The sequence below is a fragment of the Sturnus vulgaris genome, chromosome 9 (assembly GCF_052056855.1).
Source record: "Sturnus vulgaris isolate bStuVul1 chromosome 9, bStuVul1.hap1, whole genome shotgun sequence".
NCBI lineage: Eukaryota > Metazoa > Chordata > Aves > Passeriformes > Sturnidae > Sturnus > Sturnus vulgaris.
Genome location: NC_142251.1, coordinates 23,450,019 through 23,474,305, shown reverse-complemented (window position 1 = coordinate 23,474,305; position 24,287 = coordinate 23,450,019). Strand labels below are relative to the sequence as shown.

General features: G+C 37.5%; 1 long non-coding RNA gene across 1 annotated transcript in view; it reads left to right on the top strand.

Annotated features, from left to right (window-relative positions):
• The window catches only part of LOC148222851 (uncharacterized), a 411,241-nt gene that overhangs the window by 37,335 nt on the left and 349,619 nt on the right, over positions 1-24,287 (top strand). The window contains exon 2 of the long non-coding RNA XR_015805502.1: positions 12,557-12,623. This is a non-coding gene — a long non-coding RNA (uncharacterized LOC148222851). The remainder of the gene's footprint in view (positions 1-12,556; positions 12,624-24,287) is intronic.

Sequence of the window (24,287 nt, the reverse complement as noted above, 5' to 3'; positions counted from 1 at the left end):
CTATCTGAAGTGGGCCATACAGAGGACTAGAGGCATTTCTTCCTTTTGCAAATCTGCTGTAATAAAAAACATTTGCTTCCATGATTTTCCATAGGTAATTGCTTAGTTATATATTTCCTTTTTATTATAGAATGCAGAGATTTTCTCTGGATCTTAGATGTAATTGTTGATTCTATTTTTGTTTGGAAGGCCTTCTGGTATTTTACTCTCTGATCATAATAAAGCAGATCATATAATGCAGATAAGCTCTTCTTAATTATGAAATAAATCCCAGACAGCAATAGAGACCAATAGTTCAGTAGTCTGAGTCGATAAATTGCCCTTTACAATCTTTATATCAACTATTTTCTATTGCAGCCTGGGGTTTTATGAGCAGAGCTGTGCACATGAGAACATCTCTAACATGGTTTATTTAAATCCAGCAAGCCACAATGATGAAAACACACCCCAGCCTGGATTAGTCAATCTGGTGTAACTGAACAGTACATCACTATTAAGTTTCATAATGGGTTTTGTGAACTCAGTAGCTTCACATCTAAATGAGGTTTTATGGGATTTATGTGTCTTTAATGTTAACTGTTCAAGATTTGTAGATGTTAAAATCAAATTTAAGTGCCAGGCTCAAATGATTTCAGATGTTACAGTGTTGTTATTGGCTCTTCCCATATGTCATCAAAAGAGATAAACACAGTAATAAATACCTCATGTTTCACAACATGTAAATAGTTAGAAAAGCAGAGATTTCAACTTTTCTGTTTTTCAAATGGTGTGATTATTTCAGATGCTTTGATTACTGAGGTTACAATGAATACAGAAATAAAATAATGCACAGGGATTCGTGAAACAGGGAGGGAATAAATACACGAAATGGGGAAAGTACATGCTCTGTCATCTCATCTAAAACATTACATTCGTGCACTAACAGGAGTTCTTTGCTGCACTAAACACTGTTGAGTCAAAGTACATTTGTCCAGTTAAATGAGCATGTAACAGTACCTGAGCAATGTCAGAATATTTATCACAGGACCTGCTTTGGTGCTGGGGTAGTGAGCCTTTCACTCCTTGCTGCACCTTCAGCCCCAGCACCTGACAGCGTGTGCAGGGCCAGGGGGGCTCTGGGCAGCCCCTTGGCCAAGCTCTGCCCAGGAATGCCCAGCACGGCTCCAGGAGAGGATGCTGCAGTGTAGGGACCTTAGGGGACCGTGGGGAGGGGTCCCATGGTTTGTTCTGCCAATGCTGAAGTGACTGATGTGTATTATATTGATGATTGCAATTACTGAAATGTTTGCACCTTTCTCCTGACTATCCTGAGGGCACCAGAAAGCTGGGAGAGCCTCAGGCTTTCCATGTGATGCTGGCTTTGGGCCCTCGGAGAGCCAAAGTGCTCTAAAGGGATCAGATCACCGATGGCTGTGCTGCCTGCAGAACCAGAATCATAATAGAGGGATGGAAAATCAATGTGTTAATAATTTTTTAGAAGTATAACTTCAAACAAATTGCACTGAATGAAACAGTCATTAGTACATCTCAATGGTGAGCTGTGCTGCTGCATCATGAGGATTAAATACCAAACAAGAGAATGCCAAATCTCTACGGGGAATAGTATTTGAGGAAATTTTTCCCAAATCATTCAAGTCAATCAGCTTTTATGGATAACTTGAATGTAGTCTGATCAAGCCAAAGAATAGATTTATTGTTAGAAATAAACTGCTGGTTTGTGATTGAGATTAAGCATTTAGAGCTTTCAGTCAGTGTTATTTATTTAGCTAAAGCCAAAATGTGAACCAGAGCCACTCACTCTTATGGGTCACAGCCTTTGTTCTCCTTAATACTATTAAAGTGATAACTCGAGAGTACTTTCAGTTAATGAGGTAATTACATCACCCTGGGTTTGACCTTGAAGTTTATTGCTCATTTAACAAGAAATGAGAAGCTGAGCTATGTCTTTGTTGTTGGACAGATCTGAAAATTTTGAACATGAGAGCCAATCAAAGCAAAAAGATCATGGTGGAGAACTGGACTCTCTAAATTTGCATGTTAATAATGCTGCTGAGAAAATCCTGCACAACTCTGGCTAAGAGTGGTTGTCTGTCAGCTGCAGCACAGGAATCCACAGGCTGCATTTCACTGACAAGTCTTGATAAAGCAGATTTACAAGCAGCAAAAGCAATTGGTAGTGCAAGGAATGGCATAACTAAAAGAACTTTTATGCACAATTTGCTCAATAGGTCCTGGGTTATAATTAAAATCCCTCTCCTCTTTTAATCACAGCAACTTTAAACAAACAAATTTAACAAAAAGCCCAGCTTTTCATGTGAAATAAAATTTTCCCATTTATTCTCTTTTCTTTGAAAAAACATACTTTAAATTCAAGGGCTACTGTAAAATTGGTTATTTAAAAGTATAATTAAAATAATATCCTAATAATAGATAAAAAGGAATTAAGGCTTTAATAAGTAGCTATAAGGACATTGGGGCAGGATTTCCTCTTGGATGGCATATGTAGGAACATTTGCTATGGCTATTTGGTTTGGGTTTTTCTGTGGAGAATACAGAATTTTGTATTCTCTGAAACTCCAGGGAATAACAAGAAGGGGGTGGAACCAGCAGCCAAATTTGGCTTCAGGAAAAGAAAAATTAATCACACTCTTTTATCACTTCTAGTTGTGATGTGAAGTAAAATACTCTGATATACTTTTCTGTAAATTCCCGAAAATATTACATTTGTGCTTTAAACACCCATCTGTTTAATTAAGTAGATATATTGGTTTGCATCCTCTTCAGTAGAGAGATTTTCTGTAATTAATGCCTTGGTGAGTTTTTCTGCTTGCTTAAATCAACGATGTTAGTATGAACCACAGTATTACAATCTGGTGAAATATGTTATCAGAGATATTATGAGTCAGGAAATTTAGAATTTGAAATCTTTTATGGGACACATTTATGTTTTGCATTATAGGTCCATTTGAAACACAAATATCCTTTTCTTTGCAGGTGATTGTATTTGTAGGTTTGGGGACAAGAAAAAAATCTATTTATATAGTTTAACACACTTGTTAGCACAATTTGCCCTGTTATTAATTCTGTTATTGGAAGATTGTTGCCCTATATCTCCTAGCAGAACATCTCTCTTCCTGAATTTATCTACTATGGATATTTTATAAATTGTGTTCACCATTCACTCAACTTTTAAAAAAAATTATTAACTTTACTGACCATTTTTCTAGTTATTTCCAGTAAATGTTCCTCTTTATAGAAATAATGTAAACCTGGCAAAAATGTCCCTGGCTCACAGCTGTGCCTATTCTAATCTATATTCAGATCTAAATTCTAAATTATTCTGCTGATCCTGACTCAATACCTGAGCAGAAACAAATTTATGATAACAGCGTTTCTTAGTGATGTCATGAAACCCAGGAGTTCCATTAAGTGGTATAAAACAGTAAACAGCAGCAAGAAAATCCAGTTGAAAATAGTTGTGGTGCTTTAATATTGCAGCCTCTGCCTTTAGTGGAGATAGAGTATTTAGCCATTCTTGTGGGATTTTAGTCATCCCTGATTTAGTTAAACCATTTTGACCCCAAAAAAAAAAAATTAGCTTCAGTGAATTACTGTTTTTCCAGTGCTCTGCAGAAGTTCTTTAATATTATGATTTTGTTCAGCAGCTTGACAGCAAATAAGTATTTCATAGATTCAAATATAATTACATATACTTAAAACTCAAAGATTTCAGCATGACAGGACTTTTGATTTTGATCACGTAGCAATTGTTGCAAATGACTGTAGGGATGGAAATAAAAAATCAGAGAAACAGAATTCCTATTCCTGTACTTTGACTAGAGTAGTTTTGGGGTTTGTGATTGAAGAATTGTTAGTAATTGTCATGTCTTGTAGCTTTTACTTGGATGTTAATTTTTTCCTGAAATCTGTATAAAACAGTCATTGGGAACAGCAAATGATAGCATTTCCTGAGAATATGGGTAGAGAAAAAAATGATTTCTAATTACCTGAAAATTAAAAAAATTTCATCCTCAGCTGCTCCAGTAATAGAGCAAATGATGCAAACATTTACACAAAGATGTATCTTTTATTGCCTACAATGCTTAGTCTGCTGAAAATGAGACTGTTTTCCTTGAGGGATAATCACAACAGTAAACCAAAACTCGTCAGTAAAATTTTCTAAGAGCTGTCGCTATCAAAGATACAAAATCTGCCATGAGAAAGGATAAATACACAAGGACCAGGATAGCTGCTCTCCACAGAAGGCACAATCGCTCACTGGAGGTTATTTAGTGTGATTTATCACATGTAAGAAATTATTCAAATATGATGAAGCTGATGGAGTAAACTCAGCATGGCAGAGAATGCTGATTCCTGTCCTTCACCCACAAGCATTGTAATGACTTGGAGTTTACATCAGTGAGAACTCCAGCCTCAAAATACTGAAATTTGTGCTGCAAAATTTTATTGACATAAAACATCAACTGGGATATGTTTGGTTTGTCAATGACATAGAATTTTTATTCCCATTTTCATCAGATAATTAGATTTTGGATCCAAGTGGAGTTTTTTTCTAGATCAAACAAAAGGCATCATCAATTTTAATCCAGCTAGAAGGAAGATATTTTGAGTTAAGGAACAATGTGATAGCTGGGGATTTAATATTTGCAATGTGAGTTTCAGATCTTTGACTGTGCTAGAGCCTCAGGTGGCCAAAGCCACTTCAGCTTTTGAGTGTTTGGGCATTTGAAACTTCTAGAACCATTTCAGCACTTTTGCATTGTTTGTATTGGGGAGCTAGACTGAGATATACACACAGGTAAGGTGCAAGCCTGATGAGGAGCAAAACCAGATTTCTTGGCTATTTTAACAAATTTGGTGGAATCAATGGGCCCATAGTATCAAGTTTGTTAATTCTGATCTCTCACTTAGTAAGTCCTCAGGTGAAAAGGTTCAGACTCAGAAGATTTTTTTCCAGATTAAAAAGATTTTGACTCACATGACAAATCTTGGCTGCCTGTATATTAAATTAGTATCAAGATGTACTTTTGATTGTTCCTAAAGTATTTTTTTAAATTTAAAAATGTGTTCTTAGTCGCATAATCTTTCTTATAATAATATCTGAAATGTGGAACATTTCTTGAAAGTTTAATTTTACTTTATTCCTTACACCCTTTTTGTTGGCCTGCACAGCATTTTGGGAATGATTTTGAAGTTGTGTTTAAATGTAAAATGTATTGTTATGCTTCAGAAATGAGTTGAGAAAGTCTACTGCTGTTATTGATATTACTAAGTCACGACCTTGCGATTAAGTCAACACAAGTTTAAAAACATGGAAGTGATGGATCTCAGAGGAAATTTCTGTCTCTGGTACTGATGGTATTTGCATCCTGACAGTTGGGAACCAGGCACAGAACAGGTTATTGTTCATTACTCCATGAATTACAAGCATGATGATAAATGCTTTTTGAAGCATTAATTTTCCTGTAACACCCTAGGTGCTGGACAGAATTTTGTGCTAACTGCCTGATAAGGATTTTCTTCTCGACCATATCCACATATAGTTGGAAGAATTTTATAGGTAATATTTGTACTCTGCGGGATAATTCTGTATATCGTGAAAAGTTAGCTTTTACAATATAAAATTAACACACAAAATTTTCATATAAAATCCTGACAGACACTGGCCAGGATTTGGCTATTGACATATCCAAAATGCCTTTGGTGATCTGGAAGCTAAAGAGAGTGTGGAAGCTGTGCTTCAATATTCTTGTTTCAATGTATTCTCATGACTTTCATGTCATAATTCCTTGTACAAATTACTGATTTTAAGGAGAAGAAGTGGTATGATAAGGAAAATATTGCCTTCTGTTATTTCTTTCTCCATCTAAGCCTAGTTTTCAGTATTCTGATTTTAGTCCATATTCATCAGATGATCTAAGACAGGTACAGTTAAGTTCCTGGGGTTTTTTTGTTTATTTTGTTTTGTTGTTCAGTTGGTTTTTGTTTTGTTTGTATTTGGTTTAGTTTGTTTGTTTGGTTTTTTTGTTGGTTGATTGATTGGTTGGTTTTTAGAAATTTTTTTTTTTTAAATGGTTTCCTTTTTTTCCCAGCTGTTTCAGTCTTTTAACTTTTGCTGTTAATTTTACCAAAGAATTTTGTTTACCCAGACTGTTCCTGCCCCTGGCAAGGCTGATAATAGGCTTGTAAGCAAAGTGGCTCCTGCTGCTGGATTTGTACTGCTGAGAATGTGATGTGTCCTTTTCGGTTCTGCTAATCTTATTTCTTGGGGCATTCCTGTTCTCTAGCTGCTCACTAGGGCAAACTTGCACTGTTCATCACAATAAAGAAGTGTTATCTTTTGGTGTTCCTGGCCATCTCTGGAATACAGTAAATTCCAAATAAAGAGTCAGCAGACAACTGAAGACATCTGTTATCCTCTAATGATTGGCATCTTGACTTACAGTCTGTCATTGTGGAATGACAAATGTTTCCTTTACCAGCACACACTTCCACTGAACCCTATACCCAAAGTCCTCAATTCAATCAAATGTGCTTCTGATAAAGAGCATGTCTGAAAAGCCAACAAATTATGTAGAGTTTTTTTGCATATTTATGATCCACTCAGATTTCGTTGTTTGCTTTGTAAAACTCCTGCATAAGGTGGGACTTCATTTGTCTTTGTGCTTCATTCAGCAACATGCTTTCTTCAAATCTGGAATAAAGGAGATAGTCTATGGAACAGAAGAGTTTAGAATCTCAGAATTTTCCCTAAATTCTTTACATGCTGTTTCTGGAAGTTTTAATACCTGCTACTTGCCATTCTTCCACTGGTCTCCCTGAAAGTCCACAGCAAGCCAAGTATCGGTAAACCAAAATGATGTGAATATTTTCATGGGTGATAAGAAGAGGGAAAACAGAGTGTCAAATTGATTTTCCAGTTATTTGTTCCTTTAGGTTTTTTTAAATATGTGCATTTTTGTCAGTCTTTACCAACAGTTTCCAGCAGGTGTGTACCTGGAGCAAGCCCATCCATTCCACTCATCTCTACTTGGTTTTAGTATTTCATTAGAACAGGATCAAGCCTCCATTGTGAACAGAAGGATAAACATTTCTGAAATATAATTTTAATTTATTTATCTCTACAAAAACAGGAGGTTATAGACAATTTTATTCATTCGACATTGCTTTCCAAATAAATTGCCAGTGATTAGAAACAACGGAGATTTTGCTCATAGATATTCCATATATCTGATTGTAACTGAATTATTGCTCATAGATATTCCATATATCTTATTATCTGCTCCTGGATTTCAGAAGAGCTGACTTATTTCAAGTGCTGTTATGATTTTGCTGACTAAATTGTAGAAAAGTATGCATCTTCTATCCAAATTGTACTTTTTATTGAGGCTACAATGATTTTTCAAATATTTGTTCTTCCATGAACGCAGAAGAGAATGCAGTAAGAATAATTAAGCTTTAAAATGAGCTGGATCCTCTTTTTTTAGGTAAAGCATTTTCCTTCATTGTGTAGATATTGGGGAAAAAATCAGATCAACAATGTGTATGTTTAAATATGATTTTGGGGACACGTTATTAGACAGTTACTTGGAAAATATTTCTTCTAATGAATAATTCCATTAGAATTGCCCTGGGGTGGCTTTATGATACTTGTATCCCCAGCTGTGTGCTCTGTTGGTGCTGGATATTGAGTTCTGCACCTTTAGGGCTGGTTCTGAGAGCGATGGGGAGGGAAAAGGAGCGCGGAGTTTGTTCGCACAAACCGCGCTCGCTCCTCCCGTCCTTCTCATGGGCAGCAGCACAGAGCTCTGCTTTGCTTTAGTTAGTTCGTGTTCAGATAGCTGAGGCAGAGAACTTCCCCAGAGTGTGGCTTTTCTTTTCCTTGGAACTGTTCTACCCTGCTCTGAAAACCCAGAAAACACTGGGAGCTCAGGCGTGTGGCGCACCAGGACTCGGCATTCCCGTGAAGGAGGGACTAATGGGAGACTGAGTGAGCCAAGCCACCCCCCACAACAGGGCCCTTCTGGGTTTGCCATCTCTTCAGAACAGTGAGAGGTTTTATTGTTTAATGCTACCCATTTTTTGTGCTTGTGAGTGCTTTGCTTATTGAATAAACAGTTTTTTTCCCCCACTTTTCTCCAAGGAAATCTTTTCCTAAACCAACTGGGGCAGGGAAAGCTTAAGTCTACTTCTAGAGGGACCCCATTTGGAGCTTTCCTTCCAAATTTTGCCCTAAACCAGCACACAGCCAAAAATAATTGGAGAAAGACTCAAAATGTGGCTAGATCATGGAATAGCGTGGAATAGAAAATTACCAGAGATGCGATATTAAAAGTACTTTGCTTGAAGGTTGAAAATACAGCAATGTTTTCACTGAGAAAATTGTGTATCAATTTTTCCATGATACATTTTCTGTGTCAAAGATTTTGCAGTAAAATAATAAAGAAACAGAATAGCCAAGCAGAAAAGGTATATGTGCATTGCCATTAGACACAGTTCCTAATGGACTGGGGACTAAAATTATCCATAAACCCTTTGCTGCAAAACTCATACTTGTAAGTGCATTTATGTTAAAGCTGATGTGTCTTTTTTTCAGTTGGGTGATGACAGACATCATAAGATTGAGGAGGCGTTTTGCCAAAACTGAGGGCAGAAAGGTGCTGGTACAAAATAGCTGGTCCAGAGAACAGTGTGTGTCAGGAGTGGATTTGGGATTGCAGTGCTGAGAGACAGAGAGAGGTGTTCAGAAGCAGGCAAACACATGTGATCAGAGATGTTAAGGAAAACAAGTTCCATGAGGACTGGTTTTAGTAGACTTTATCAAGGTCTGAATCAGAGTTCTCTCAAGAATTACTGTGGAAAAGGAGAAAAGAGGAGCTGCAGTCATTGTTCCCACTTGATGTTAGAGATAAGGCTGGCAGACACAAAATCTTTCTCCCTGTATGAGCTCATTTCCCTCTATTAGTCACTTAGAACACAAACACCGTCAAATTTAGCAGGGCTTTTTTGCAAGTGTTCCCTCTTGTTAAACTTGAGAATTGTTTTTCCCATATATACATAATGAGTTTTCCAAGGGCTAAAGTACAAATCCAAATTGGATGCACTCTGTAAACTCATCAAGAAATTTTGGCAAGAGGCCACTTGGGAGCTGTCCATAGTTACTGGAGTTTCTGCATCAGATTCCACATTAATGCATCCTGGGTATAGCTCATCTTTGGAAGCCCACACTGCATGAGAAAACACATAATTTTGACAGAAACACATTTTGCTTTCCACGTCAAGGAATTATTTGCAGAATTTCCCTGTGCGGCATCTCATAATATCATGATTATTTTCTTTGAGTGCTTTTCCAGAATTGTAGTGAAAAAGGAGTCTAATTAGGAAAAAGTATCAAGGAGAGAATATTGAGATACCCTTAACATTCTTAGGCTTATGTACGATAACTTGATTGGGCTTTAGGATCAAATAAATTTTATTTTGTAACTTGAGTACAATCCAATAACATAATACAGTTATATAATAGTTTGCTAAAAAATGTTCATATATAATGAACTGCTGCTTTTAATTAATTTTATATATATATATTTTAATTTATTTTCTTAGAGCTCGTGATACTACATTTTATACTGTGTTTAAATAGAATCTGATATCTGACTGCCACAGACAGTAACGTGAAGTTCATTTACTGTTTGGAATGTGCTTTGAATCCAAATCCGGGCCTATAAAACAGTAACTGAGTGAAACTTTAGAGGAGATTCTCTATATTGTTAATAGCTGTTAATATCTGTTTGTTTTGGGGTGATTTTATGAGGATACGTTATTCCCTATCATCTGCTTTATCCCCAGAAATGTCTGCAGTGAGCCCCGGGCACTGTTCACAATTTCTCTTCAATCTCTCTCTCCAGCATGGTGGGCTGGCTATGTGCATTGTTACTTCATTGAATTTTGCTACATTAATATTCACCAGTTCAGGCAAGAAGCTTATGGGTTTTAGTTTTGGGGGGTTTTTTTGTTGTTTTTTTTTTTTTTTTCCCCTCCCCTTGACCTGGGGTCTCCTCATGGGAAATCCAACCAGGGGGAGGAGAAAAGGTGATATGGGCCAATGGGGCATCGAGTAACGGGATTGCCAAAGGGATGGAACTACCCGGGATTGGCCCAGGGTAAGAATGACAAGGAAGGTTCTGGAACAAGGGGCAGGGTTACAATGATGGACAAGGAAGGTTCTGGAACAAGGGGCAGGGTTATAATGATGGACAGGGAAGGTTCTGGAACAAGGGGCGGGGTTACAATGATGGACAGGGAAGGTTCTGGAACAAGGGGCAGGGTTACAATGATGGACAGGGAAGGTTCTGGAACAAGGGGCGGGGTTACAATGATGGACAGGGAAGGTTCTGGAACAAGGGGCGGGGAATGCCAAACAAAGTGGTTTCAGGGTTGGCTATAACTTGGGGACAAAACAACTGGGGAAAACATAGGGGTACATAGGAACAAACTATAATAACAATAAACTGAATAAAATAAAGTAAACATGTGCTGCAACAAGGGACCAGTCCCCATTTTGTTTTCTGAGCCATGTGGTCAGCCCGTGTATTTTTTCTTTCCCTGGCATTTTTGAGTTTCTTTTTGTTCTGCTGTGTGTGGGTGTGTGTATGTGAGTGGAGGGTTTCTCAGAGTTCATATCTAGCATTTATTTAATCCTTTTCTGTGGCTTGTGGGCACTCCCAAGCCTCCTCTCTTTTTAGTTAAGAAACAGTTCTTTTTCTTCACTTTCACCTGCTGGTATTCTCTCATTGGCAGAAGAAAATGGAGTTATTGAAGCCCTTTCCCTTCAGAGGAAATGCTCATTCCAGGGTGTTTTCTCCTGAAATTTGTCTCCGAAATGGAGACACTGTTGTAGACCAATTTTAAGGGAAATAATACAGAGGCTGTTATTAATTTAGATCAGATAAGAAATTAAAACAGAAGTTTCCAGCTTAGACGGGAAACATGCTAGATGCTTCAGATATAAGTGAATAAACACTTCAAAAACTGATGAAATAGGGAAACCAAAGAATGTCCCAAAATCAAATTAGCTCTGTTTTCAGTAAAACAAGTACACTTTTTCTGAAATGGCTCCAGAGCAGCAGCAATCAGTGCTCAAAGCAAACACAGGAGTTCAGCTCTGCTCTGCTAATTGCTGGAAAGAAACCTGCTGTGCTAAAACCAGCTTCAGGTGAAGAACATATTTCTAACCCAAGGCACCAAATGCCTTCTGGGCAATTTGAACATGGGAAATCTGATTGTCTTTACAGAGTCTGTGTGCCAAATAAATGACCTATGTCAGCCATTGCACCGCCAGCCTTCCTTCACAAGCCTTGTCTTATAAATTCTCCTTTTTGTTCAGTTGGGTTGCTATGGCACTATTGCAGGACAAAAAAACAAATTTAGGAAATGTAATTATGAGCTACTACTGGAACCTGAGGTGTTGATGGTTTAGTTTTATGGCTATTGAAACTGGAAAATAACACCTTGTTTCTATATCTGCTGTGAACTTCTGATTTATTTTTATTTTTGTATAGATTAACTAATAACTGGGACCAGTATGAACTTCCACAGAGTTCACATCATACTCTTTTTTTTTTTTTCCACAGTCCTTCTTTTCCTCATAGTTTTATCCAAAATTGGGAGAGAAATTGAAAAATACCTTAAAATATTATTTGATTCTGTCTTTAGTTAGACTTGTGTCAGACTAAGAATCTCTTATTACAGAAATAATTCTAAATAATTTTTACTATGATATAAAGGCAGTGGATTAACAGTTCCATTTTAGTCCATAGTTAAGTGCAAATGTTTCATCTCTATTAGTACTAGTGATTAGTATTGAGGTACAGGAATTTTTAAAAGAGTCCAGAACTTTAAAAGTTATTTTTATTATTTTGGTGTAATAATTAACTAAATGAAATATCAGTTTACAGGAAAACCTTTTATTTCTGTATTTTGTTTGTTTGATTTGTTTCTTTGTTTTGATGGGCCATTTTTTTAGCAGAACACCTTGACTGTAAATCCAGGATTCCATGTACCTATCTCCCAGCATCAAGTTGTTTCATTTTATATGAAAATATAGAGATAAATAAAGGGACAATGCAAAGACTTTAAACCAGAGGATTTAAAAGTTTCTATTTCTGTTTTTCCTGGAGTCCTGAATGATGTTATGTTCTCATTAACTCTATTTTTTTCGAAAGACTTTGAAGCCCCATCTCATTTTCAACAGGCTTGTTGGCCGTATTTTTTGCAGAAGGGATGATAAATGACAGCTTGTTGTTCTGTGTTCACCACTGCCACCAAAAGACATTTACAAGACATTTGAAATTCTTTTCTCTTCTAGATTCTTTCCTCATGCACGCCAAAAACTCAAAAAACAAAAGAAAAAAAAACCCACCAAAAAAATCCAAATAAATAAAAAAACCCCAAAAAACCCAACCCATTCACTGACATATGATATATTCCAGTGATGATATTTTGACAGGTCTAACATCAAATTTTCTGTTGATTTCAGAGTGAGCAGGACAATGCTATGGTGCATTTTCCCCAGCTACAGAGAGAGAAATGAAGAAAAGATGGAGGTAAGAGAAGAACCAGATATTATAGCTCACACCCACAGGAGATTCTATTTATATTTTTCTCCTTCAGGCTCACAGAAACACAATTAAGATAATTTTTATGGATTAAATATACTGTAGGCATTCTGAACAGCCTTTTAAAATTTTATTTATCCTTACTTTCTATTAAGGATTTTGCATGCATGTGCTTTTTTGTGTGTATGTTTTAGATTGACAAAAAACAAACCTCTTTCCTGACTTCTTAAATGATATTCATTAGGGACATGTATCTTAAAAAAAGGCTTACTTTAACATCTTGGACTCAACAAAAATTTAAACATTTAGATATGACATTTGATTCTTCTCCAAATTTTTACTTGTCTTCCCAAATTTTTATTCCTGTATGGTCTACATAAATACTTTTTTTTTTTAATAACTCTTTTCTTTTGTCTTTGATAATACACAGTCCAAATAAAGACATTTCTGCTGACATTATCTAGGTTAGAAAACTGTGAATTTTCTCAAAACATATTGCACTCTCCCTTATATCTAACATGCTCCATATGTTCTCAAAGAGGGCCAACCAGGGGAAAAAATGCTTCCTTTCTGGAAAAAGTCTGGGGTTTGAAGAAAAAGTAATTCCTCCAATAATTCCTTCTGTGTTTCAACATCCATGTTAGAAGAGTGGTGTGGGGTGAGTTAGGTTTGCACTGTGCTAAGCCAGTGCTTGCTTGTCTGCATTGGTTGTTGGGGTTTGGTTTTTCACCTGGCAGGTGAGATGGACACATTCAGATTCCACCTGTGCCTGTTTAAGACCCAGCCTAATGCTGTATCACCAGGCTGCTCCGGGGAAAAACTGCTTTCTCTCATTTTCAGGTAGAAAAGATGAAGTTGTATTTTCTCCCATGAAAAGGTTTATTGGAAAAAAAAAGTCTGGGGCTGATTTTTTGTTTAATGTTGATTAGCCATGCTTATACCTTGCAAAAAGTGGGGAGGGTGGATGGATCTGCTCATGCTTTGTCCAATATTTGACAAACTTGCTCCTGCCATGACCTTTTTGCTTTGTATTTCTGGGATTTACTATAAATACTGCACGAATATAAGAACCATTGTAGCTTTTCACTTGCCTTTTGTAAAATTCTGGTTTATGAACCTGCACATTCCCCAATGAGTTGTATTACAAGTGGAAAGCTCTATTGATGGGAACACTATAAAACAGTGTGTCTGTTCTTGCAAAAGTCACTATATCCATGAAAAACACTGCATTGTGCTTTTTAAACAACAGCACTTCATAGATATCCTGAATTCTTGTGTGAGTGTGTACACTGAGGTAATATTTTTACTTCTTTTAATATATCTGTTGATTGAACTGTGCTCTGGAATTTCACCTGAAGGCTTTGCATCTCTCTAATAACACTCTCAGGTTAAAAGAGGATGCTGGGCTTGGGAAAGAAAGGGGTTGGACAGGCATCTTATTTTCGTTTGTCAAAAGTAATGTACTTAACACTGGGTAAATGGGTTTTGTGCCTTTGTTTGTATGCTTTAATACATAGTGAGTAATTGCATCTGGCAAACAGAAAAAGTGCAGTTTCAGGTCTCATAGACATAGAACCTACAGTAAATATTTATCATACAGAACATTTAAAGTTTTGCTGTACTGCTAACAGTGATCTGTAATACTTTTTATTCTCTCCAAAAAAAACAACCCCAAACCACCAACTTGCGAATTATAGTTGGTTTGTTTTTTATGGCAGTATGAGCTGAGAAAGATCTTGTTTTCTCTGGAAACTGAGAGCAGTTGCATATCATTGCACGAGGGAATTGTTTTCACATCCCAGTCTCTTAGTTATGATATATAATACACCATTTTACCTAAATCCAGGAGTTGCTAATACTTCTTATACAGCTCATGTGGTTTATAGCCACATCTGTGAATCACTAGACCACAGCTGTAGCTTGCAAGATCACTTTTCAGTGATTAACAGGTCTTACAGCAAGCTTTTCCATTGCATTTTTCAAAATCTATGGGCTACTGTAGAAATTGTTGCAGGTGGAGGCAGTACATATATTTGTGCATTACAGGAATTGTGAAGAATATCAGCTACCAAATCTTTGCTTTATTTCAGCATTCTGAAAATGAACCTCGCTTCTTCATCAGTGTACTGTGTCAAGGAATCCTATTACATTATGTTTGATAAATAAACAGCATTAAAGATTGCACTGGCTGTGTAACAGGCTTGTTTGACAGTGAAAGATTTTAAAATGCCTACTTCACACACAAAAAAAATGAATACAAGCCCATTTTATGTGCCAATTGACAAACTGTGAGGATTAATGGACCTATTTAAATGAATAATTGTCCTCTGTCCTGTACCAGCTTATGTAGTACAATAGCTGTATATGCAGCAGCTGGCAACCCTCTTCTAGAGATGTAAAAGATGAAAATTGGTAAGGATAAAAAATAATGGTTGAGCCAGGCCGAGTTAAGATTGAGCCTCCACTGCATTCCCAATGACCTCAGTGGAGTTTAGAGAACTTAATGGGCATCTCAAGGTTTCATTCACCCTCCCCCTAACTTTATTTCCAAGTCTTCCATGAATCACTCTACTGAAAAATATGCTTTAAAAGTCTAAATTAATCCCAGTGAAACAAATGTATAGAAATTTTTTTTTGTTCTGTATAAGATCAGTGATCTGATTCTACTTTTACTTAATAAAGTGAGAATTAATGAGGCCAGCATAGTTAAAAGAGTGTTGGAGTGGGTGATACATACTTTCATTTTTATTTTCCACTCCTCCAGCAGTGTGATAGGAATTGCTGCATTAGAAACTGTCCCAGGGCAACAGGGGCCATCAGTGAGCAGTGACACAGGAAAGAGATCTGGGTTTAACCAGGGTTGGTCACAGATAACTCAGCCACTTGTGAGCAGGCACTGGTGAGTTTTTCTCTTCCATTTTGTGTTGTAGGTCTCTCAGTCACAACGTGAGGTCTGCTTAATGTATTTTATACCATGGCCTTTTAAATAGAATGCTTTTCTGTGTGTGTGTCTGCAGTGATTTTTACCAAAGAGACTTCATTTATATTTACTAGCACTTGAGGCTTGTCTTAGAGACACTTTGGTAGACAACGTTTCTAACCCTCCCTCAATCATTACAAAATTTCCACTATTCCACTTCATATATTGGGAGCGAATGAATTGTTTTAATAATTAATTGCTTTTTACATTAGTTGATTTAGAGAGGGAGAATGAGTTAATAATCTTATGAGACTCTCCTTGGAATCCACACCAAAGTCCAGCTGTTACAGAACAACAGGAGCAGGTAGTAGAATCTGAGTGTGTGAACTGTGTAAAAACAGCCAGTAAATCTTTTGAAGTGTTTGTCTATTTTTGGCTCACTAATGAAATCAGTGCTTTCCTAGGACTTAATTCAAAATCCAATGCAATTGATGTAAGAAGTTCCAGATTTAGGTAAGGTCACAATCATACTGTTGTGACAAGCAATCCCCAAAACTGTTTTCTTCTTGGCTTCACTTGTATAAAGTAAAACTCTCATAAGCACATTTAGTATCTCCAAAAATGCTTTCAAATGCAACTTCCTGAGAAGGGCTGCAAAACCTAAAGCAAAGAAAGAATAACAATGAATGGCCAGTGAGCCTGTGATGCCCTCACAGAATATCTTTCCTATCATTGAAAAGCACCTTCTCATTCTTTGAGGTCTTTTGGCAAGAACAACAAAGACAACTGGAAAATAATCTTCAGATAACATGTCCCTGAGGCAATACAGAGAGCGGGCTGCAGAAAGAAATGAAATAGCTACCTTAAAATATTTTGTTTCAAAACCACACTTATTACTCTGTGCTGTGCAGAGCAGACACAGGAACTGCAAACAGCACAGGCTCTTTCATCCATCTCTGTGCTATTGCCCTTTCAGGTTTGCAAGGATTGATGAGACAGTGATATCATAGCCCATCCAAGCCTTTTCTGTGGATTTGTTAACCTGCTGAAAACACACACTTTTATTCAGAGACAAAGCTGAACTTCCTCCTGTTTGCTTTACACAGCCCAAGATTCTCACTTGTTCTTTTTGTCTGGTTTTGTTATTTCATTTTAGCAGGTTTCCGTGTAGCATAGGGAAGTCTGTCTTTTTCTTATCCTTACAAAGTGCATCCACATTCGTGCTGGGCTTTTGTCCCTCCTGAAAAAAAGGAAAAATCAGAAAGCCAAAACAATTCCTAAAGGATTTCCTGACTGAATGAGTTGAAGACTGTGAACAGTTATGTTGTGGCATCACAAGAGGCAGAATACAAAGGATACCCTAATAAAGATTTATGTGAGCTTGCAAGGGCTTCTCTTTCCAAGTGTTACTTGCTCTGCTTGTGTTATATTAAGGTGGGGAAAAGAATGCCCTGCTGTTCCATTAGGTTGTGCTGAGCACTTTAGTGCAACCTGTGTTGTTTTAGCAGACACTTTGTGGTAAACAATAGTGGTTTTCAGTGCTTGTAAGAGACAGGGATTATTTTTTTTTTCTTAGACCCTTGCAATTTCATTTCAAGTGCCATTCACTTTTCTGGGACACACCTAAAATGTCACTGGGAGATTTACTGTTTTCCAGAGACTTTGGTGTAATATGCAACTTTTCCTTAATGTGAGCTCTTGAGATAAAGAAGGCTCTTCTGATCTGGTGAACTTGGTCAAATTATATCACTATTGGCAGCACTAATTCCCTGGTCCTTTCAGGTTGTTTGCACATTTAACAATGTTCCTATCTTAATTCATTATTCTAACCTGATCTAAGATAATGAATAAACAAAAAGGAAAACGCTATACTTATGCAATTTGACAGATGCAGACAAATATTTCTGTTGCATAAGAGCATGAACATATTGCTTATATCAGCTTTCAGAGTTAGAATTACTCCTAGTTATTAGCTGATAACCTTCTATGGGTGTCCTGATCTGTGGCAAACCTGTAGTAGCTATGTATCATTTTTGTATGGAGACGGAATTGATGGGAAAATATCAATATCCATTCAGTCAGGTCTGGAGAGGAAAGAAAGAGTCTCTAAACTCCTCATATTCTACAGTTTTCCTCTTATTTTGATGATGATGGACTCAAAAGACAGTTGGCAAATTCACTGGCTTTTTTCAAGAAGTGGTGTTACTTGATGTGAATTGATAGAAAAATAAAACAAAGTCATGCAAGAAAGTAACAAATTGAAGTTTTACAGAATGTGCATTAACAGACCCTTATTTATGGGTGTTGGAAGTGTGATTGAAACAGTAAAGGCCTGTGGTTTGTGACAGTTGTCTTTTTATTAAAGTAAAATGCAGATTTTCAATTAGTGGGAAGAAAATGCAGGAAGGAGTTGGTAGTCTATAAACTGAAAACTTTCAAGGTTGTGTCCAGGTATTTAAATCAATGCTTACAAGAGATACAGCAATGCAGCCTAGCAAAAATCAATACCATGAATAGATCACGGTACTGAAAGTTATGTGAATGCCAATTAAGTAAATAAATGAGCACAATGAGATGTTGTCAATGAGAGATCTTGAAAGGAAATAAAAATGACTGAGGTGGGAGAATGTGCGTTATAGGAAAAAGGCGAGATTTTAGTCACAAAGACAATGTCACACTGACTAATAATCATGGCACACTGGGATAAAGAAACAACAGAGAGATCTACAAATCTGCAGCCAAATCCAGAATGCTCCAAAAGATATCTTCAGAAGTTAACTTATGCAGGTGATTTATACTTGAATTTTTAAATGACATCAAGTATTAAGTATTATTTACAGGATGATTGTGACTGAGGTTGTCATTGGGGAGAATGATAAGCAGAACAAATATTAATCTGGGAAGGAGGACATTTCAGTGAGTAAAAATACGTACAATGGTGAAGCACAAGAGGTTCACTCTAAAATATGGCCCTGTGATGTTTCTGAAGGAAGTGGAAAAGGAATGCTTGAAACTTGAATACCTCTGCCTTTGTTGCCTGCTAGATGTCCCTCAGTTATCTAGAGATAACGTGTTTTGACCACAGTTTAACAGAGCTATTCTGGGTTCTGTGCCATCTGAGCACTTGTCAGGTGGAGGCTGTCTGTGCCTGCCTCCCTTGCCTACTTTAGAATTCCTGAATTTTTCTGAGCCTTATAATAGTTCTCTTACTTTTTTATGTTTCTACCTTCTGAATGCAGTTCCATAGATTTGTAGAGCAAATTGAGGTGTGCATGACATGTTTTCCTAATCCGTTTTTTCTCTTTTTTCTTTCTTTTTCTTCTGGCATTTTTATTCCCTCTCTATTTTTTGGAGTCTTCATTTCTTGTCTGTTGATCTTGTCTGATAAATGTAATTCTGATCAATTATATTTTTCCCTTTTCTAGAGAGGTGACTTGTTATCAGTGTATTAGGAGAGCTTTTGCAGAAAAAGTTCAATAAGGTCTTAATACTTTTGACTGAAGAAACGTTCCTCGTGAGCAGGCACCAGAAAATGTTCCATGTCAAACAGCTCTTCGTTCACTTTGGGGAGATTCACTTCTCCATTTGATGATCCCATCATTCAAATGCAAAACATAAAACAGAATGTAGAATTTTTGAGTACCTGAACCACTTAGAAAACTGTATTTGAGGAATGTAGCTTTGCAATTGGTTATTAATTTTCTCTCGAAGGTCTTTTGCTACCTTCTCAGTGTACTATTTTTAGTTTACCTCTGGACCTACTCTCAAGTAATTTGTGTAATGTAAATATAGATTATCAAAAATACTTTGGTAATATAAGTCATACCTCTTTTAGTCTTCTGACTTGTATGAATTTTATTAAAATATTCTTTAAAAGACCCTGAAAAATTCTTGGCTTTGAAACCATATCAAAAAGACCTTTTGCAGAGTCACAATTTTATATATAATATCTTCCCTTTACATGGTAAAAAAAAGTTTCTTAGATGTCTCTCTGCCCATCTATCTTGTCATCCTTTAGTGATTAAAGGGTCACAGAGTTTCTGACAATTCTAGGAGAATTTTCATTTTTGAGCATACATTTTGAGCAATGGAAAGTAGTGTGTTCTTGTGTTGTACAGGAAATCTGTCTCTCAGCAAGGCTGGGGAGATCTGGAAAGTTCTGTCTGAGTGATCCAAAAGTAGCATTGAAAAGCTGTTTTAGCTCTCCAGAAAGATGAAAGAGCTTTTTACTTTTTGAAAGAGCTTGCTACTATTATAATTTCAGAGTGACAAGTGATTAAAGCAGCAATGGGCTGAGAGCCTCCCACAGTGTTTAACAGCATATATGAACCATATGTGATACTTAACTCTGCACTCATCTCAGTAAAGATGTCCATGCTAATAAATGGAATTGTGGAGATGAGGTTTGTGTGTGCAACTTGATGTGCACAAAGAGCACAGCAATTAGCTGGGCAGATATTGATAGCAGAGATCCCTTTATTCACAGCTGTTGGAATGCAGATAAACAGGGATTATGATAAACTGTCAACTGAAGTGTTTGGGAGAGCAGGTAGTGTGACAGAAGATGACAAGGAAGGCAGGAAATGAGCTAAAGCACAAGGAAAAGAAAAAGACATTAAAAAAAAGGCATCTCACTGTACTGACACCAGCTGACTTTGAAGTACATTTTGAAGAGGAGAGTTGCACAAGGAATATATGGAACAAAGCCCACAGAAGTTATAAAAGCATTAAAATGCTTCCTTAGAAGTATCTGAAATAAATTTCTGTCCCATTTTTAGAGGCATAGCAGCTTTTTTGTTTTTTCTCTGAAGTATTGTATACCATCTGCTATTGTTTGTCCTTTTGTTTATAAGACCTACTGATAAATCAGATCTTATACACAGTTTTATTCTTAAATAAAGACTTTAAAATAGAAGTCAAAATTCTCATCTACATTCTGTGAAACAAAACAGATTTCCTCAGTTGGTGGGACAAACAAGATATAGTGTTTTAATGTTATCTTTAAGTGTGTGGTTTTGAGTTCTAGTGCTGAATTTAATAATTAATCTGGAAGTTTCTTCTTTTGATACTCAGAGTGCTTTGAATGTGCTTATGTGGTTTTGTTTTCTTACAAACCATTTCAATGCTATAAAACCCTGTAAGAGAAAAAAATAGGTTTATCAGTATTAAAAGTTTCCACCTTTTGGGGAAAAAATTCCCCACTTCTGTTAATTTCCATCTATTATTCTTCTGCCTTTGGAATAATTTTCTTTCTTTGTCCTAACTTGGAATTGTCCACAGAATAAAAACTCCAAGTTTCTCAGCTTTGTTAACTCTTCCTTTTATCTGCTTCACTCAGGAAATGGCAGATTCATCTAAAACCTCTGTTTAAAGCATATTGTTTTGGAGGTGTGACTTTGCTGCTTTCTTCATATAATAGTTGTGCCATTTCTTGGGATCGTCACACTGTGGGGACTGTTAAACCAGGATTTTCACAAATATGACATTATATTATTTAAGGGAGAATAAATGGAAAAAAATCCAAACCACTGATACTTCTATTTCTTTGATGTGTAACAGTTTTATACAGGAATAAGAATTTAAGATGGAGTGTAATCCATTCCCTGAGTGCTAGGTTTAAGAGTTTTATAGCTATACTTTCATTAACATTCATTTAAGTCTGAAATTTTGCTGAATAATTTGATGTTATATTGTAAAATTCATATAAGCCCCAAGTGAGTATCGTGCAGATTTATTTGTTAATGTCAGATATAATTGCTCATCTAATTTTCATCCATCACATCTTATTTTAAGAATGGAACATCAATTATTTCTTTTTATAGAAAGTTTTTAGCAAGCTATTAAAACACACTGAAATTGGAAACAGTTATGTTATTCACATAGAAGAGGAAGACAGGAGGTGAGGATGGGGACACGGGCAAATTTTAAAAGATTGTGAAGTGCAGGTCAAATTGACCCAGCACATGATGCCTGTGTTTAACAGTGCTTAGTGCTGGGCAAATATTGGGTGTTCCAACAGGTAGGCTTTCCTGTGAAGCTCCCTGCTTTTAATGGGAAATTGGATAATTCGAGTGCCTCCAGCTCAGGTACTGCTGGCTCAGTAAACTTCTGGAAAGAAGTTCCTTTGATGGCAATGAAAAGCTGACAAGCATTTTGGGGACGAGGGTGACAGCCCCCTCTTGCCTCATGACAGCAAAGCTCCACAGAAACAGCACAAGCCTCAGTGCTGAAAGTTCATGTAACATTTTGGATACATTCCCTGGTTGGACAGAATTAGTCCTGCAATTAAAAAAACCTCCTCAAAACTCTACATCAGTTTGTTTAAAAGGCAGGTAATACTTTGTTACTTCTTGTTGCCAAATGGATTTTTTTTTATTGCCTTTCTCATTTTATGCCCAAATGAAACAGCAGCTCTGAAAAAGAGATACAGGTTGTAGGTGCTTTTTCAGGTGCCCGACCACAGTGTCACTGCTCAGTGTTCACAATTATTTCCAATACCATCAGTGAAATCCATTTTCCATGGAAGGCAAAGACAAAACTCCAGTGGGTTCAAAAAAGGTTTCATTGCATAATTAGGAATATTGGAAACTAACTACAACCAATCTTTCCTGAGTAAATATGTGTCCTATTAAATTAGGAGCACTTCCACAACAGATGCTTTTTGTAGATTTCAGGTATGTTATGACAGCAATTCATAATTATCCATGCTGTCTTTGAGCCAAAAAATCATGCTGAGGAGATTCACTTAAATGTAATGAAGACTGGGAAAAAAAAAAGCAAAACTCCCAACTGCTTAGAGAATATCAGTTACACTTTTTCAAACTGTTGCCACAGCATAGTAATAAGTATTTTATGATCTTACTAAATAATAATTAAAATTCCTAGAATCTGTCAGGGATGATTAAAGTCATTATGAGACTTCCTAGTACGGCACTATCTCAAATTATCTTTGCAGCTTTCTTCTACCTCTGAGAACCAAATTTTGTTTTTTATGGTCCAGTTCCAGAGCTGTTGAAATCAGATAAAGTTTTCCATGCATGCATTCTCATTTTCATGAAGTTGCTATCATGATATTTAACAGGAACCTTTCCAGCTGTCATAGCGAGAGCATTATCTAAGATGTTATTTAAAAGACGCAGACATTTCTTGTAGCTGGGTCTGTTGTTTTGTTTCCAGGGGAGGCCAAGGTCAGGCTCAGCTCATCAGTGCCTGCTGCTGTGAGGGAGGGATTCACTTCCATGCAGTAGATGGAAGAGCAGGGCCTTAGAGCTGGATCTTTGGGAGCTGGAAGGTGTGAAGATGCTCACAGGCACCCTCCTGGTGATCTGCTCCCTCTCTCCCACTCCTCTGCCCGTGTCCAGCCCTGGCAGGACCCAGAAGCCCCGGTGGGCTCCTCATCATCATCATCGTCATCATCATCGTCATCATCATTGTCATCATCATCCTTCTCCTTCTCCTTCTCCTTCTCCTTCTCCTTCTCCTTCTCCTTCTCCTTCTCCTTCTCCTTCTCCTTCTCCTTCTCCTTCTCCTTCTCCTTCTCCTTCTCCTTCTCCTTCTCCTTCTCCTTCTCCTTCTCCTTCTCCTTCTCCTTCTCCTTCTCCTTCTCCTTCTCCTTCTCCTTCTCCTTCTCCTTCTCCTTCTCCTTCTCCTTCTCCTTCTCCTTCTCCTTCTCCTTCTCCTTCTCCTTCTCCTTCTCCTTCTCCTTCTCCTCCTCCTCCTCCTCCTCCTCCTCCTCCTCCTCCTCCTCCTCCTCCTCCATCCAGCAGCCCAGGTGGGCTCACCTGCACACCCTCTGGAGTCTCAGGTGGCCGCCAGTGCCGGCGCTGCTCCTGGGGATAAGTAAGGTGTAAATTCCCATCGTGTTTCTGGGTGTGTTGGAGATTTTTTGCAAGTTTTGCAAGTTTTCGAGTGTGGTGCACCTGGAGGGGTTCGAGCCCTCTCGGGCACACAGCAGGTGAGAGGATCCTGGCGCTGCCCTCACCTTACAAAAAGAAATGCACTTACAAAAAGAAAGCCGTATTCCCAATTTTTCTGCATCATACTTGAAATAGCGTGAGTTTAGTTTTCTCCCTTTCAAAATAAGAGTGGGCAAGTGGAAATCTGGGATTGGATGGTGTCTCATGAGTATTTCCTCGGTGTGTAAAAATGAGGGTGTGGGAGCTCCCTATGCAGGGGTCGGGGGATGCAAGGGGTACACCACTTTGCCAGCATTTATTGGTCTCTACATTTGTACAAAATTTCCCCCTTGGACCCCTTTGCCCCAGTCCCCTTTATAAACACAACCTTCTGATTTTCCCTCTGACACCAGTGATGTCCTTGCTGTCTCCTTTCTCCAGCAAGGTCCCTGTTATCCCTTCTCTCCTCAGAGGGTCAGGGTGACCAGACACGATGTCATCCCTTCTGTTCCTGCCTTGAGTTTATGTCACCCATGGCTTCCCCTGTGCCAGGGCCAAAAGGTCAGCAGCACTACCCAGCCCAGCTTCTGTTCCTGTCTGGTCTTCCATAATTTATTTTCTGACGACTTCAGGAAATTGAATGCCTGATTAAAGTTACTACCATGTGTGATTTCCTTTTTATGGCACAAGTGCATTACTGAGAAATACACTATGTGAACTCTTTTTACTGATCTCCAGGAGAGTTCACAATTCTTAAATACACAAAGATTTTTTTTTTTAGTCAGCTCAGCTGAAGTCTTAATATTTGTGTTGAGTTCCTACTGGCAGACAGTAAAT